This window comes from Agelaius tricolor, unplaced genomic scaffold, assembly GCF_023055355.1.
Source record: "Agelaius tricolor isolate 1412-34295 unplaced genomic scaffold, bAgeTri1.0.p SCAF_2, whole genome shotgun sequence".
NCBI lineage: Eukaryota > Metazoa > Chordata > Aves > Passeriformes > Icteridae > Agelaius > Agelaius tricolor.
Window position 1 is genome coordinate 20,572,346 of NW_027269262.1, and position 17,510 is coordinate 20,589,855.

Genomic DNA, 17,510 nt, shown 5'->3' on the forward strand with positions numbered 1-17,510 from the left:
ACTAACATACAACCACAATCCTCTGTGGCCTGAGAAAGAGTGGAAGTAGAAAAAATACATATTTATATTCAGGCTGGGAATGAACTAAATTTAGCTGTTATTCATGGCATCCACCCCTGGTTAACACAAAGTCCACCATCACTTTAGCAAAGGCTCTGAACCACCTTTTCATTCAAGTTGGAGAAATCAAAGGAAGCCTAGAGTCAGTGAGAAGGCTAATGCAGGAGACTGCATCTACTCCCTACACCTCACAGCCTGTCCCTCATGGCCAGTTTCCCTTGGATATTGGCCTTTGTAGAGAGCTGATGGTACCAGGGGCCAGGAGCATGTGCTTCCCTCACCCAAAGGGATGTGGGCACCCACATCCAGCTGCCCCAGAAGCAGGAACAGCTCCTACGCACAGAGTCCCACCTAGCCCTGCAGCTTCCACAGGGATTGCCTGCCCAAAGCCCTGCATTCCCAAACTCAGCAGCATGGGAGACACAGAGCCTGAAGCACAGCAAGATCACTCCATAAGACAAAAGAAACAAATACAGGGACTTCTGACCACAAGTTTGTACATGGCACATGACATGATGCAATAAAAAATGGGAGAAGAGAGGGGCATACTTGTAGCCTCTACTCCCAGTTTTCAAGCATGACAAGCAATAACTGCTCAGTTATTTAAAAGAAGTTGACCATGTGTATAGCCATAACAGTATTTATATAGCCTTTATGTGGGAGTCTTAACTAAGAATACACAAAATCTTTCACTGTACTTCAAAGCAAACTTTGTCTATGAAAACAGAAGGAGACACAGATATTATTATTATTATTAGGTCATCATTGAAAACAAAAACCTCTATGAATAGAGAAAAAATTACACTTCTAGTATTAAAGGAAATAATTCATGATTAATGGAAGTTAAAGAAAAATATTTCTGTGTTTTCTACTATTTGAAAATAGGAGACGGTGACTTTTTTCAAAGAACTGTCAAACAAACGTTTAATGTAAGAACTTCTCCAAGGGAGATGAATCATTCTAATTTTCCATTTTGCACAGGTAGATATAATTATAGGCTGTATTTTTTTCACACACTTGCTAAAACTGTGAATACAAATCATTAAAAATCCATATGATTGCTCATAGCAGGCTGAATATAAAGAAATATTACGTACGACTAAGAAGTAGCTGCCTCTCAGTAGATTATCTGCTACCACAGATGCAAGCCCCAGGCAGAGCCCAAGAGCCAAATATCCACACATCTTGGGCAAAACTGAGATATTATGGTCAGCAGAGATCTTTCTGACTTCAGCTTTCAAAAAGGGTAACAATTTGCAAATACTGTTGAAAGGTTATCACACAGCCCTGCAAAATGGTAATGTGATGTTACTGAAACACTGCTTTATTGCCTGAAATTTTATGGGAACAGCAATAAAAGGATTAACTTTCACAGCTGAGCAATCTAATCTCTACCTTCGTGACAGAGTTATCGGCTTTTTAGGTATTTAGGGCAGGCTGTGGACATTAGTTCATTATCTGACAAACATATAGCCTTCTAGATTACTCCATAAATATTGCCCTGATTATTGTTTATGTGCAGTTACAGCCAAATACTTTGGTAGGGCTTCTGCAAGTCAGTCAGACTGGAGATTTATATTGAAACCAAGTGTGTATCACAATTTGTAATCCCTAATTAAGCCTTTATTTGTTTTTCAGCAAAGCGCAGGTACAGTGAGCCTAATTTTATTTGTTGTGTCTTCTGTATTTTTCAAGATTTTGCTATTTCATGGATTGTAGTAACACAGCACAGTTTGTATTTCTTTCCACAACAATCTTTTGACCTCGGATATAGTTGGATACAGAATGTCTATGCCAAAGAACCTTTAAAAAGTAGAGAAGCATGCATACAAGAAATGTGCTCCCAAACTTAGAAAAGAAACATGCACTGTCATTGCTTGGAGGTACACTGTGAAATCTCTGTGTCTCAATTGGCATCAGAGCCAGCTATCCCAAGGTATTTGAGCAGGAGATGGGGAAGAGGCTCAGAGACTACCATTATGGTGTATTAGCAAATATTTACACTTACAAATGGACTGTCATCTTCCAGCAGAGTTTCAACTACTTTAACAGAATAAATTCACTCTTTGGGATGCTGAATCTCATATCTCCCTGTTAAAAAGCTGCCTAGATCATTGTGATAGCAGCTGTGCCAGGCTATGATGCAAAAGCAGAGCAATCATTGGGGTCATCACCCAGGTAGCAATGCTACAAAGTCCCTTTTTCCCCAGATCTGATTTACAAACATTCCTCCTGTCCCCAGACTTCTGATAACACATCTGGAGTTCCCTGTAACCTTTTTTTAGAAACAGCCCCACATGCTCCACATCTTCAAACAGATTCTGGTCTTGTCCCTGCCCCAGCCTGAAGCACAGCTCTGAACCATCCAGTGCAGACTCTAAAGGTTTGGCAGACACAACCCAAGCCTTAAAAAGTATTTTAAAATTACAACTATCTGTACCTGCAGGAAGACCAGCATGTGAACCACAACACCTAAACATCTCTGTGACTGTGCTGGATATTGCTGCAGGGATAATCCCACCTGGTACTAAATGAAAGTGGATGTCAGTGAAATGTTTCCCAAGTGAAGCAAAGTGCAAAATTCATTGAGATGCGAATTCATACAGTGTTAAATCCACTCTGTGTTATTACCTACATGCTAACACTTAAAAAGAGTTCAGACATCTTTCCCACCCCCCACCAAGGGACTAAATTATGGAAAAAAATAAAGGGGATGCACCCCCTCTGTCCCAGTGAGACTAGGGCCCTGGCGTCACTGCTCAGTCTCTTCCTTTACCCCTGCCCCTCCCTAATCCCCTAATCACTACATTCACCATGTGAATGAGGGACCCAGGACCAAAGTTTGCCTACAACTATTGACCACTATTTAGAGTGGTCAATAGTTATAGGAAAATTTTCAGTTAGAGGCTGAACCCCAGTAGGTCTTCAGTTATTTGCACTTCCACTGACAGGTACAGGTTTTGAGCTAGCTTGAGCAGCCGCCAGATGAACATAATGCTCTCTGCAGCAAGCATGTCCCAAATGAAGATCCTTGAGAATTTTGGTGCTGAGCACCATTGCTATAAAATGGCACAGCATTTGATGGCTGTGTCTTCTTACTGATGGAAAGAAAAGGGTCTAGAGAGAGAGAGCCCAGAAGCTGATTTTATATAAGAAGTTGCAATTTAGCAGTAATTTTCAGGGAACTCTGCTGAACAACTCTGCAGAGCAGCACTTCAGAATAATGAGGGAAAATATAACACCTGGAAGCTACAATAGACTTTGTCTGCTTCCCAGGCTGGTCAATATACTTTGTATTGCTCTTCTTATGGAAAGAGAAACCAATCCAGAGATCACTGTGTCTTACTGTAGAAGAGCTACTTCTCGCAACAGGAGCAAGGATTTCTTCAGTTTCTAGTAGGTGGTATACATTTTGCACATCCTGAAGTTTCCATTCTCCTGCAGGAAGCAGGAACAGAACCAGAGAACTTGCATAGGTGTATTTCTTATTGTATAGTAGAAATAATCTCTGGGGTGGATTATTTAGATTAAAACATTTCGGATGTACAGGTCACCTGGAGAATGTTAAGCACTTTGAAATTTCCATATTTGTAATAATTAGGACTCAAAGATTCAATGTCCATAAGACTACAATGCAAGAGGAGGAAGAACTCATGGAACATTTCAAATTCTCCATCTGAAGACTCATAGACATGAGTTCCTGGAACATGGGCAGCACACATTTGTACAGTTTGTAAAAAGAACTATTATTTGGAAGTTTTATACTTAAAATTTTTCTTCTATATTGAAAAAGTCTCTAGAGTCAGACTCTTACTATCTCTTTAGTCAGTAAAGGTTTGTCTGCCCAATTAATTTTATGTGCTTATAAACTCCTAAACATTTCTTTCAGCAGAGGCTTTCACACACCATTAAAGAGTCTGACTATTATAACACCACGTTTGCTGTCACCGTCCCTCACAGTACTGCGAGCAGGGCAGCAGGAAAGACCAAACTCACAGAGTGCACCTGATGTTACCTCAGTCTGATTGCCAAAGCAAAACTTCCAAAGCTCCTGTCTGACTACGTGCAAAGCGTCGGGAGTTCAGCCCATTGCCAGAAAAACCAGTTCAGGAAGACAATAGGTGCCTTCTGAAATTCCACTGCCTCCAGCGCAGGGCAGGCATGTGCAGTGGCTCAGGCCAAAGTAGCCCCTGCACAAGCCTGTTCCCAGGCATGAGTTATCCTACACTGCCTGCAGACAAAAATGCACATCCCTCGCAAGGCAGAGTTTCAACACTCCAAATCAAATGAAATACCGATCCCAGAAACTGCCCCAGTCCCCAGGTGCTGAAAAGAAATGGAAAGATCTTGAAGAAACCATTACATCTCTGTAGCCCATTGATTCACCCTACACCTTCATTTAAAAAAAAAAAAGGGCAAAAAGTTTCAATTAAGGAATACATATGGGAACTGAAAGAAACAAGGGGCATGCAAATGCTGTTTTTAAAAGATTTTCTGAAATTTTTATGAAAGAAAAAACAACCAAAACTTACTGCTCCTCAAAATACACAATAGAATTTCATGCTCCCCATTACACTTACACACACTCAAGGTATGTGTGTATCCTTGCCAGGTCAATCAGTTTGCCAGGTTAATGTTAGAAAATGTCTGTTAGCAAAACCTAAGACAGAATTAGACTTGCTATCTTTGCCTTTTAGCAACAAAGCCATGTTTTTCTGTTCTTTCTCCATTATCTTCAATCATCTTTTGTTTAATCTGTTTTTACTTGGAATTAAGAGAACAGAAATTCTAGGTGTCATTCAGGTTCAAGCCTCTTCAAACCTCAGAATCAGTGACTTCTTTTCTTTTCTTTTCTTTTCTTTTCTTTTCTTTTCTTTTCTTTTCTTTTCTTTTCTTTTCTTTTCTTTTCTTTTCTTTTCTTTTCTTTTCTTTTCTTTTCCTTTTCCCTACCCTACCCTATCGTCTTGTTCTGTGTTATTTATGCTTCAGAGCAGTGATGGGAACCAGCTCTTCCACAGGCAGGCAGGCTGGTGTGAGGGAGGCAGAAGGAAACACACCCTTGCCCATCTCTCCCTTCTGAGGAGATGCTGGGCTGGCACAAAGCTGTGCCAGAAGAGGCAGAGCACATGGTGGAAATCTGCACCTGTGGGGCTGTGAGCATCACCTGCACACCTGCACGGACCCCAGAGCAGCAAGGTGCTCAGACAAGAGGTGCACACAAAAAAATATGACCTGGTTGTTCTTTAGCACCACACAATTTTGTGTGGTTTGTGCTGTGAGACACAACAACAAACTGGGAACATCTCAGCTTATCACTTGTGCTATTTTCTTCATGGACCACAGATAATTTTTAATCCCTCCCTCAACATGTGCACAGTCCTGTAACTACTGCATCTCCTTTTCTTCTTCCAAAGCCTTGTGAATCTCAAGACTTAGAAAAAAGGTATAGAGTAAAAGAACAGTGAATGCTTAAAACACAGAAATTATGCTCACCTGATATCCTAACTGTAATCTTAAAAGAAGTAAATTCCAATTTTGGGACCTATCTGTTTTCTTTTAAAATTCAGACAATGAAGGAATCCTAGGAAGTAATACTACCAGGTTTAAATGCTCAATTCTCAGCCAGATTTCAGTTTTAGTTTTCTCTGGTGAGCAGCAGAATAGATTTAATGCAATTTTTTTTTAAAAAAAAAAAAGGAATTACAATTTTTTATATTACTTTAAATTTCTCAGGGACATGTACACCACACCAAAATGGGAAGCATGATTTTTAATATGAGCCATTTGTTATTAATATATCTAAATTATTATTGTTGATATTAGAATTCAATCATGAGAGTTATAATAATTTAAGCACACAGCAGGCTGATATAAAATTATCTCTGTCTATTTAAGAACTTGTACATGAAAAACTGCTTCATTTGAGAAGCATAACTGCTACTAATACAGCAAGTTATCAGAAAAGTTAGCAGTCACATGACAATTTTTTTGAGAGCAAATGAAAAAATTGTACCTGAGATACTGCTAAGATTTATGTGATTGTGGTCAGAGGTGTGTATTAATTAATCAATTAGGAAAAAAATTTTCCAAGAACAGATGAAGGGTGATGATCAGCAGTTTTATAAGAGGTAAATGTATTGCCAGAATTATCAATTCATAGAGCATCAGCCTGAAACCACAAGCATTTCACATGTGTGATCCACGATTGCACTCTGTGTGTAAAAAAGGTAGCTAGCTAGGCAGAATTCCTGAATAAAAGTAAAATTTGTCCATTATTTGACCAAAGAGTGATGAAGATTTTATGGGTTACTTTGAAAGGCACTGTTGGAGACTCTGGACTTGTATCCTCCTGACTTGGAGGGCCCTACAGATGGAGAACCTGGGTACCAGCAGTGACTGAAGACCCACAGCTCAGCCTGACTGTGGTCAGACAGCAGCACTCCCTTTGCTGTAGGAGGGTCTGTGGGAACAAGTGTGTGGCAGCACTGCCTTATGCAGTCTGTGTCACTCCATGAGAGGCACTTGAGTGAAGTACTGACCTGTGTGCTGCAGTCACTCTGTGGGAGCAGGTTCCCAAATATAATACACCTCATTTCCACAATGCACAAGTAGCCTCTCCAGCTACAGAGCCATCTTGCAGAACACATAAGCTGAAAACACAGGACATTTTTGCCTTCCTGAGTCAATGAGCAGCATGGAAGAAATGCTCTGCTGTGCCCAAATTCCTTCCCCACCCCAGGCAAGGCTGGGCTTTGCAGGCAGAAATAAAGTCTTTTGTTAGACCACCTAACAGGGAGAGAGATAACAGCACCCCTGTTCTCCTTAGAGAATTGTCCACTACTGACACATTTTTGTGTTAGTTTTCTTCATTATTTTCTCATTGCTGCTTTCAAAGCAGAATTGCGGTGTTTTGCCACGTGTGGGCTTTTTTCACTGATCCAACACAGTACTACTTTGCCCAGCAGTGCAGATACAACTTCCAGCATGTTCAGTTTCTTCCCTGGCAGCAAATCCAAGGCTGTTTTGCATTGTGTATAACAAAAACAAATCATATTAAAAACTGAGCAAAAAAGAAGCAGCATAAAATATATTATTTTTGCAGCGCAGTGGATGTATTGCTCAGCTTCACATTCAGTTCATCTGATGCTCTGATTGCTTAAGTTAAAAATGCTGCCATCAATGTCTATTTATTTGCCTCATCTTCTCCATTCTGCCCACCAGTCTTCTTACAGATTCAAGACCCATTCAAAGCATTTCTCCTATATTCAGATCAACTGCATATGTTCTCTTTGTTGAATAATAAAAGCAGCTTGCAGACATGCTCGTGCAGGCACACACATGCAGCCAAAAGTCAGCCTGCCCCAGAGTGAGATCTTAATCACACTATTGTTAGCACATGGTTGGAAGAGGAAACTCTGCTGTAAACACCTGCTTTGCAAAGATTGAAATTAACCTTACAAGAACACCTCTTGTAGAAACAGCTTGCAGGATTCAAATAATCTGAAAGACTAAGCCAAGACATATAAACATATGCCATCTCCTTCTTTCTAAATTGCCACATCATTTTGGGGCTTGTGCATGTCTCCTCAACAGACAGTTTAATAAATATTTTGTACTAGCCAGTTTTCTAACCTGTATCCTAGAATCAAGTTTCTAAGAGGGTAATGATGCAAATTTCAGAGGTGGTTATTACCCACATCTTTGAAGCTGTTTAGGTCCCGTGACATGCAAGACTGAGGGAGAGGTGAGATTCCACACATATTATTCCAATTATGGCCAGCCACTTTTTACCTCCCTCAAATACCTAAGACACCACCACCATGTATAATCACAAAAACACACAGGGTGATAAAAGCCTAGATAATGGGATGATTTCCTTTTAAATCGTGTTTTGCTTGAATTCTGTCCCTCCAGTGCAATCCCTACCACGGATCTCAACACCACAAATATGCTTGGCTTGTAGACCCAGGAACAGTTCCTCCTTTGGGTACCTCCAAAGACTACAATAAAAATGTAACAGTCAAATGCTAGCAAGCAATGAAAACATGATCCTCCTCCACACTATAGTCCTACTGAGGAGCAGTGGTGGGAAGACCTCATTCCTGGAGGGATTTCACACTGGAAAAGTGAAGCAAGCTTAACACCTACAGCTTATATTTTTCTAGCCTCTTCCTGAACAAAGAACAAACAGTCTGGGAAACATGAAGAGAGTTGAAACTCATGCTTTCTATACTAAAAAAAGAAATTATCATATGATCCTAATTTACATGTTTTCTTCAATAGCAAAAGTTCTTGGTTACTGTTTGTATAAATAGTAAATTTACCTGTCATTTCTTAAAATAGTCATGGAGAGCCACATTCACATTCTGAATAAGGCATTTGGATATTTAACTAGGGAACTCTCCCCAGAGAAAGTTATTTATGGGGATCTATAATTACATTTTATTTGTCTAACATTCCACACTCAAAAACACCTCTATTACTTTAATGCCCATTTAAATGGTCAAACCAGTTTTAATCAAACTTGAAAGACTCCTTAGAATATTAATTACAGTATGCTATAAGAAATAGCTTTGAAATCTAGTATCTACGAGTTTTGCTTTGAAAATGGATTCTCCAAGTCATTGCTAAATTCTTCCTCATTTTTGTTTTCCATCTCATGGTGCTGCTTGATGAAAAAAGCAATGGCTGTAAAAAACCATTCTTAAACCTGGCTGTAAGAAAGCATCCTATACCTGAGAACAGAACTTTTAACAGATGTAGGATAGGTCATGGCAATCCTTAGACTATGTCATTTCCTTTTTCTGTTTGCATGACACCCTCACCACAAGGAATGGAACCCCATTTACAATTGTAAGCCAAATCCAGTTCTCAGTTTTGTTTTTCATCTTTAAATCTGAGGCACATGGAGTGCAACACACCATTTCTGGCTGCACCATACAACTCCACAATTGCACCACTGAAAGGAGGAAAACAGGGAGCCAAGACCAGCCGCCACTGAATTAATGCAGCATCTGTTGCTGCTGTGCATATCGTGGTGCTCATGAGAGCATTGCAAGCTCTTCCTTCCAAAATACACAGTATTTAGTTCACCCAGTAAAACAAAACAAAAAAATAGCTATTTAAATGAAATATTTATTGTTGACTCCTTTATTCCATGACATAACTCTTTAAGTATTTTAAGATTTAGCATCTAGTTAACATATTCTCTGTCTGTTTCTATCTGTTTTAGCTCTATAGTAAGCTGCAGGAATAGCTTTTCTCTCTTTTTCCTCAAAAGGAAATGATTGCACATCCACTTGATGCTCCTGGATGTATCACATTTTTGGGTTTAGACATCAGAAGAGGTTGGCTGATTTTAAATGAACACTGAGAGCTCTTTGCTCCCAAAGAGCATGCATCTACTTCAGTCACTGATGATGTGCCCACCTTCCAGATAACCTCAGTCCTGAACACAGCAACAGCATTCCCCAAAAATTAAAACATATGCAAGAATCACAGGATAAAACCAATTTCACCCTTCAATTAATACACAATTGCTAATGACAGTTAAATTAGTAATTGAAACATTATTCCAAAAATACCGGTACGTCTAACATGGCATTAGAAAGCTGAGCATGCTTACGTCTCTAGGATAGTGTTACACATCTTGCTTCTGCTGGAATTTAACCTCCTGCAAGCAACCAGCACAAAGGCTTCTCACCACCTCAGCAGCACTTACAGGGTATTTTTCACCAACTCCCTGAAGAGCTGCTGCATTTCTTCTTGGAATAAAAACTTCTGACTTTCAGTCCTGTGTACAAAGTTTCATTTTAAACAAAAAATGTTGTACTGAAGTCAACATATTCAAGTCAAGTCATTTCTTGTGTAACATCAAAACTACCTATAATTAAAACTGTGAGACTTTGGGCTGAATTACAAGTATTTCTCATGTTGCTAAGAAAAATTCTTCCTCGTGATCACATTATCAGTGTCAGCAGCTTATCAGCTCTCAGCTCCCCACAGCTCTGTTGTAATAACATCTTCTAGTAAAGACGTGCTCAAAAGAAATCAGGAAAATGGAAGATGGAATGCTCAACACCGTGGAAAACTTTTTATATTTTTGTTCCTAAGCAGTCATTTGTGCCATATACATTTTCTACCAGACTGCAGCTTTGTCTATTATATTAAGTTTTTCACTTCTGTCTCTTTCACTTCCTGGTTCTCACACTAGCACAATATGCAGGGTTTTTTTTTAAACCAGCATACATTAAGACAAAAGAAAATCTCATATTCCAGACTTTCTTTTTGATCTTATTTAGAATGCATGTTTAATACTGCATTTTGACTTTTTTCTTCCCCCACCCCCCTCCTTTTTTAATCAAAATATTACATTCAAGCTGATTTGCCAGTTTCACTTTAGTCACTGGGGGAAGTTTATCAAAATGGCATGGAACAGGTACTCAAAAACTACTGAAAGAAAAGAGTATTAACCAGCTAATTTTTACTTGTGTCTCATCTCTCTCCATCTTTTCCACCACTACTCCTTTGCACTCCTTTAATGACTGTTAAAAATACCAAGACATCTTAGGCAATCTTTAATTAAGACTTGCAGTACTCTCCAAAACCTCAGAAATGAGAGCTGTATTTCCTGACACTGATGGAGAACCATAGGTATGCATCCATGGGCACTGTCAGCCTTTTACCCTCCTTCAGTGCCACATGATGCTAATAAGGTACAGCATATTCTGTGTGCCAGAGGGTTGAGAGGAAACAACCACTGCTTGCTTTTAGATTTCAGTGGTGCAAGACAACAGTGGGAACTGCAGAACAAAACCAACATCTATTAGAGAGTTTTATCTCCTTATCCAACAAGATAAAGGTCAGCTTTAAAAAAATTCACTTTAAAAACATGAAGTGTTTCTAATCATCCCAAATTAGAGCCATGGCAGGCAGTTAGCTGTACCATGTCATGTTTTAAGCTATTAGACGTCAGCTTGGATTCAAGACTCCCAGGCTTGGACTGATTGTCTAAATTTCTTTCTGAAATCTTCACTGACAGTACTTTCTCTTTTCTTTTTGCTTGTTTTGGTTTGGGTTATGTTGGGATGTCTGATCAGCTCTGCTAGAGGGAAGGTTATGTAAGACCAGAGGCAAACAAGTCCATTTGGCAAGATATGAAGTGAGCAGCTAGTGCAATCCATGAATTGCACTGAGACATTTATGTTCAAACCAGGAAAGGCAGAAATCCAATTTAATAATTACTCAGCCAGAACCATTCCAAGCTAGCAACTACCCAAAAAGAAGAACATCATTGCAGCAGCAATGAAAACTAGAAATCAGAAAAGGTGATCAGATGCATATCTCCTGTCAATAAAACAGCCTAGTTTACATTTCCATTTAAGTATCAGTAGAAAATCTATCCATAAGAGCTATCAAATTTAAACTCACTAAATGAAAGCAAAAATAACTTTGCAGGTAGGGCTGTGGAGTTGGATGCCCTTTTCCACCTCCTCACCTGAGCATTAACTTCATTTTATGTCAATTAATTTAGTTATACCTAATATGGGCACAATTACATTTTAGCAGTTCAGAATCCATACCAATTGTCTTTGATGATATAGCTCTTAGATGCACCTCCATCAAGGCTGTATGTAGGCCACTTTGTAGTTTTGGTCACCTCATACCATATACCAGAAAAAAACTTGTTTTCCAATGCCCATATGCTATTTATAGAGAATTCTTACAGTCATTCCTTCAGTTTAAGAAAATTTCAGCCCATGGCTATGTGAAAAATTATTTATTCTAACCAAAGAAGTTAAGCAGACATCAATATAAAGTATAACCCAGCTATTTCAGGATTTAAATTAGAGAAATCTATCAAAGCAATGGAGACTTCAGAAATATGGAAAATTGGTTTTCATGTTTCAAGACAGAGCCATAAATAAAAAGCAAAATACCACTAAAAAGGTTCTGCTAGCTGTTTCAGCACTAATATATTTTAATAGTAGTCCATGTTTCAAACCAGCACTGCAGCTCCATTTCTCTGTCCCCCATACTAGCAGATACATGGAACCCATGTGTGCCCAGGAAGCTCGTGGTGTAGGAGTAAGAGGATATAAATTCATTTTAATTCCATTAACAGAACACAGCTGCTACAGCTCCCAGCAGTAACTGGCTTTTCCAGAGGCTTTTTATAATCAGTTCTGGCTGGTGAGGTAGCAGTGGTCAGACTGGCCAACACTTCAATTTGGGGATTTTTGCCTTTATGCTCTAGCAGCTCAGCTGGTGGGACAGGGCCCCTGCATTCCCCTGTGAGATGTCATCAAGAAATGTGAACTGAGTTAATGCCTCTGCCCTGCTGTCTCAGCTCTGGCTCCCAGAGTTTGGCAATTCATTTTCTTGGGTACTGGGGAGACGGAGCTGCACTTCATAAACTTCAAGATGTTGGCTGTCAGAAGCCAGGAGGCATATAGCTCTGCAGAAATCATGTTCACAGCTCTGCTCGCTGCAGTTTTCTGGGTAATCCCCCCCCATATGCACAAGCTGAGCACTAAATTCACACATCCCAAACAAGGGGGCTGGCTTGAAATATGATTCAAGCGCATTAAAATCTCTTATCCATATTTGGAAATATTACTTTCAAAGCTCTCACGCTATCCCAAAAAATGCCAAGTGAGCCAGTTTTAAGAAATACATCACAAGAAACACCTAACTATTTTAAGAATATTTACAACCCCAAATATATTCATTTCAGTCTCTTACCTACCTCTATCTCTTGCCTTCGGTTTTTCTTTTATTTTTAATCACAGATATCTGGTAAGCAGTACCACAGGTAAAGTTATTCTATGATTTACACATAAACAAAAAAAAAATCCCTTTTTTACAGAAATGCTCAATTTCCCTATCCACTTTCAGCTCAGCAATTCTTCACTGTAAGTGGACAAATTTTCTATTTAAGTATTTACTAGCTTTTGCAACGTGGTGATTAAAAAGAAGTTTCCTTTTCAAATTCAACTCCATGTGAATATATGAGTTTAAACGTTTAGATTCTTTTATGTTGCTTCCCAATGACTTCAAACTCTGCTTGTCACCAACTTCTCCTCACAGAATCTGACAAGAGCCACTTCATTCCAAAACAGAAATCAGATACAGAAGGATTTATTCTCCTTACTCAGGACAACTTAGATAAATAATGCAAAACTACAACCACCCCATCACATTTTCCCTAAAATCACAACATGCTCATTTACAGCAGGAGGCATCTGATTCTCAGAAGGTGAAACAGCCATCGTAGAACATGAGACAATATTCTTTGGTTTAAGCCTGTGGGACCTGTCATAGCACAAAAGTGTACCATGGTAAAAATGACAGATGAGATCTTCTCTTTCAAAGCAGACATGTACCACTGCACTAAAACTGTAACATATCACAAAGTCATAAGATTACCTCTCCCTCTTTCTATTTTCAGGGATCCACAGCAGCCTGGGGTCGGAGGAGGCAAGAACCCAAAACCTATTCAATTTTTCCCAGTTGCTTTTGCATGGAAGGCCATCGAATTTGCAGCCCAACTTCCCCATTTGCAAAGTGGGATAATATCCATTTCCATCCTCAGAAAAGCCTGCTGCCAATAGGTGCTGTAAGGGCTCAGAGATATTTCTCCTTGTTTTAAAAAGCAAGCCCATCCCATATGACTCCTTCACCCCAGTTCTCTGTTAGAGAAGGCTGTTTTTCTGAAAATTGGCACTGTACTGAATTGCTCTCTTTGAAGCTTCCCACTGGATACCACATATGAGAACAGCATAACAAGCAAGTCACTCACGGTGATTTTACAGTACCATGTCAATTCTGCAGTTGTAAAGCATCTCTGACCAATTTCAGGTATTGTTGAAAAATCCTTCTGGAACCAAGCTCCTTCACATTCATGCCTCTAGGCTGAGAACATCTGTACGTGGGCATTTTGATTTATAGTTCCAAATATGCACATTTCGCTCAGTTACGGCTGACTTGCTGAGAAGGATTTTTTCTCAAGCTAAGAAAGCTCAGGTGTATCCAGCTGGATGAAGATGTAGCTACTGCTTGGCAGCCATCTTAGTGCTTTATTGAAGACAGATGTAAGAAAACAAAGCCATTTTTTCTTAAACAGAAAATTTTGAATCTTTGAAAAACAACCATAAGCCCTTTTTAATTTGCTTTCATTATGTTTCTGGGCATTGGACACATTCTGGTCACTGCTATATTTATTTTATATTTTATCAAGTAGGTCCATGTCTCTGTTAAAATGACATCCCTTTTCTGAGTGATTATTCAAATTTGAACAGATACAAGAGGAAGTTCAAAATTGGTTCACTAACTTTCCAAGACCTTTTTTAAGATTACACAAGTTTGAAAATTCTGAGTTATATTTGTCACATTCTGCAGAAGCTTCCTCTCCTACCCACAGATCTGAGCTGTAGCAATTACGTTATTATAGTCATAGAAAGTAATGAAAATCGGAAGTGTCTTCCTTTAATGTGTGAATAAGCATCAAATAGACACAGCAACACAACACTGCTGGAGATGATTATCTGAAAGAAATGGCAGAAATTAGGGATTTGAAGGGTGGCAAATTTAGGTACATTCCCCTCTATCACAGTACTCAAACTAGTTTCTATTCTGGAATTTCAGAAGTTTTGGTAAATAAATCAAGATCAGCGGTACAAATTTGACCTGGTCAGTATCAAGGGAATGAAGAACAGCCCCAGAGCTTTCAGTTCTTAGCACCTGCACCAAGGGACAAAGAGATACAAAGGACTGCAGGCTGGGCTCAGAGTCACAGTCTGAATTTGTAAACTGCTATCTTTGTACATTTTGATTTGGTTTTTTCCATTACAAGTAGATTATGTGGCACCGAGGGACAGGGTTTAGTACTGAACTTTGCAGTGCTGGGTTAAGGGTTGGACTCAATGATCTTAGAGGTCTTTTCCAGCCTAAATGTTTCTATGTTTCTACAGGTTATGTCAGAACATTTACATTACACAACCACAAGTCTTTTGAAAACACACTTTCCATGTAAAAAGTTTAAAAGTTACAAAGGAAGAAAGAAAAATTTAGAAGGCTTTTTTTTTCCTTTAAAACTAAAAGAAAACTACTTTCATTATAATATTTTTCAGAGACCAGTCAGGAAAATATTCATGTGTGCCAACAAACATTAGAGATTCTAGCCTGAGAAAGAAGAGAGCTTAAAGTAAATAAATAATATGGGATCCTAAGCAAATGACACTCAGCTTCAAATTTGCTCTGTTTCTATGAACTCTTGTATATGTAAGTTGACAGCTCATAATTTTATCATAAACTCAAAGCATCTGGATTTTTTTTAAGGCATCAGCTCTAGTACTGATTACAAAAATAATCTAGATTTCACTTCTAATCTTGGATTAAGCAAGAAAAGTCTTGAAAAACTCCTAAACCATAAGGCAATTTTTGTCTCATGATTTCTTACAACATCATTCATTTTAAATGTTTATGCCTGGGAATACTGCATGCTTGCAAGAAAGGAATGTGAAACATTCATTTTAAAAATGGATGTTAATTTATTTCAATCATTCATACTTGTTACACTGGTATTCAGATAAGTTCAAGAAACATAAGAGTCCTTTAAATTTAGTTTTAAATTTGTGTGAGTGTTCTTAGCATGCTTTGTTCTGGCAAGTTTACTGTACATACTGAGAAGCCAAGATATGCAGCACCATTTGAAATAAATCTAATAACCAGAATTACAGGGCTATAGAGAAGACAGAAGAATTGTAAATGGAAAGTAGAGAACTGAGTCCATAGTAACTAGTATGCCAGGACTACAGAGATGGGAGTCTGTCAAAGTCAACACAGGTAGAGAAAGAAGATATCTCAGGCATTTTTCCATTTCAAACCTACACATAAAATATAAAATTGCCCTAAAAATATTAAATTAACCTTATAAAATAGAGAACAATTTTGTCATCTAGTGAATTGCTGTAAGACAATCTATGCCATTAACTCTCCAGCTACTGAACATTCTGATATAAATTTCTTTGCTCATTTGCACATTACTGATATTTTTATTTTTGGTGCTCTTGAGTGATTTTCTAGCTGGAACACTATAACAATCATTGGATTTTATTTATTTTATTTATAGAATTCAATTAATCCACAAATGAAAACATGGGAATTTTGCCTGGCTTCCTATTAGGCCATTTCAATTGTTTTTCCTGGATATTTTTGAACATCTCTTTTTGTATCTCATCCTTATTTTTAGCAACTGGCAAATAACTATTTTCTATTAGAAAAGATTAAAAGAACAGTTCTAAAACTCGTTCAGAGTAATATGGTAATTCAGATATAAATCACTGTGCAATTTCAGTATTGCAGAAGAGATGGGGGCTTCCTCATACTTTTTAAGTTCCAGATTTTATTTGCATGAGTTACATTTTCAAAATTCAGTTGAGGGGTCTTGAGAGTTTTCTTACGATCTTTTTCTCAAGGATAACTACTCATACTGCAAAGCAAGAACTCAGTCTTTACAAAATGACACCATCATTAACAATAATTTTACAGTTTGACTCAACTACAAAAATAATGCTTAGAAATGCTAAACAAAAGTGATCTGCAGTGTATGTCTGTAATTCACTACTCAAATGAGTATTAAAAAACTAAGTTTTATATTAAGGAAGGTGGAATTTAACTGGGATCTTTAATCATATCTCCAGCATTTACCAGTACAACTCCCTTTCAGTAAAAAAAAACAATAAGAAAGACTCTTTGCTTGTTCTATGAATGAAGTTAGAAACTGGAGCAAAGAATACTTAACCAGAGGCTCTGAAGCCAGTTGGCTTTGTTGAACCTAAAATTCAGCAATTTTTTTTTTTTTAAATCAAGTGTTCCATATGCAGCCCAACTGTATGACAACTACAGTTACTCAAATGCAGGGCTCAGTTGCCAGAAATATGCTCATACGAGCAAGCAGCAGCTGGAAAACATTAGTCTCAGTGGCAAACCTGGGTGAATATCAGAATCTGCAAGCTTATAGCCAGAGAAAAGGAATATTGGAGCTACACATGACCACCTGCCTATACAGATTGAAAGCAATTAAGTCTCTTCTCAACTGAGCAGTCCCTCTCCTCAGACCACTGTAATGACTTTCCAGCAGTGTTTAGGAAGTTAGTGGAAGCAAATTTTTTTACATTTGCAAGATACACCACCATTTCTCCACTGTAAATATCTGAGATTTTCAGCCTCCCCTTGACTAGCACCTCAGCACGATGTCAAGTAGCAGAATGCACCACAGAGCCCATGAAAGCTCAGCACATGGAATTAAGCACGTGGAACAAAAGACTCAATGCTCAGCTGCAAAAACATTCAACAATTAATTAAATATTTAACTACAGAAGGATGAAATTAAAAGCCTGAGTTTCCATTAGCCGTCTGTAACTCTACCTTGGACTTATGTCTAAGAA

At 38.4% G+C, this 17,510-nt stretch overlaps 1 protein-coding gene across 2 annotated transcripts in view; it reads right to left on the minus strand.

Annotated features, from left to right (window-relative positions):
• The window catches only part of BASP1 (brain abundant membrane attached signal protein 1), a 50,913-nt gene that overhangs the window by 1,939 nt on the left and 31,464 nt on the right, over positions 1-17,510 (minus strand). The gene's annotated exons all lie outside the window — the stretch shown is intronic.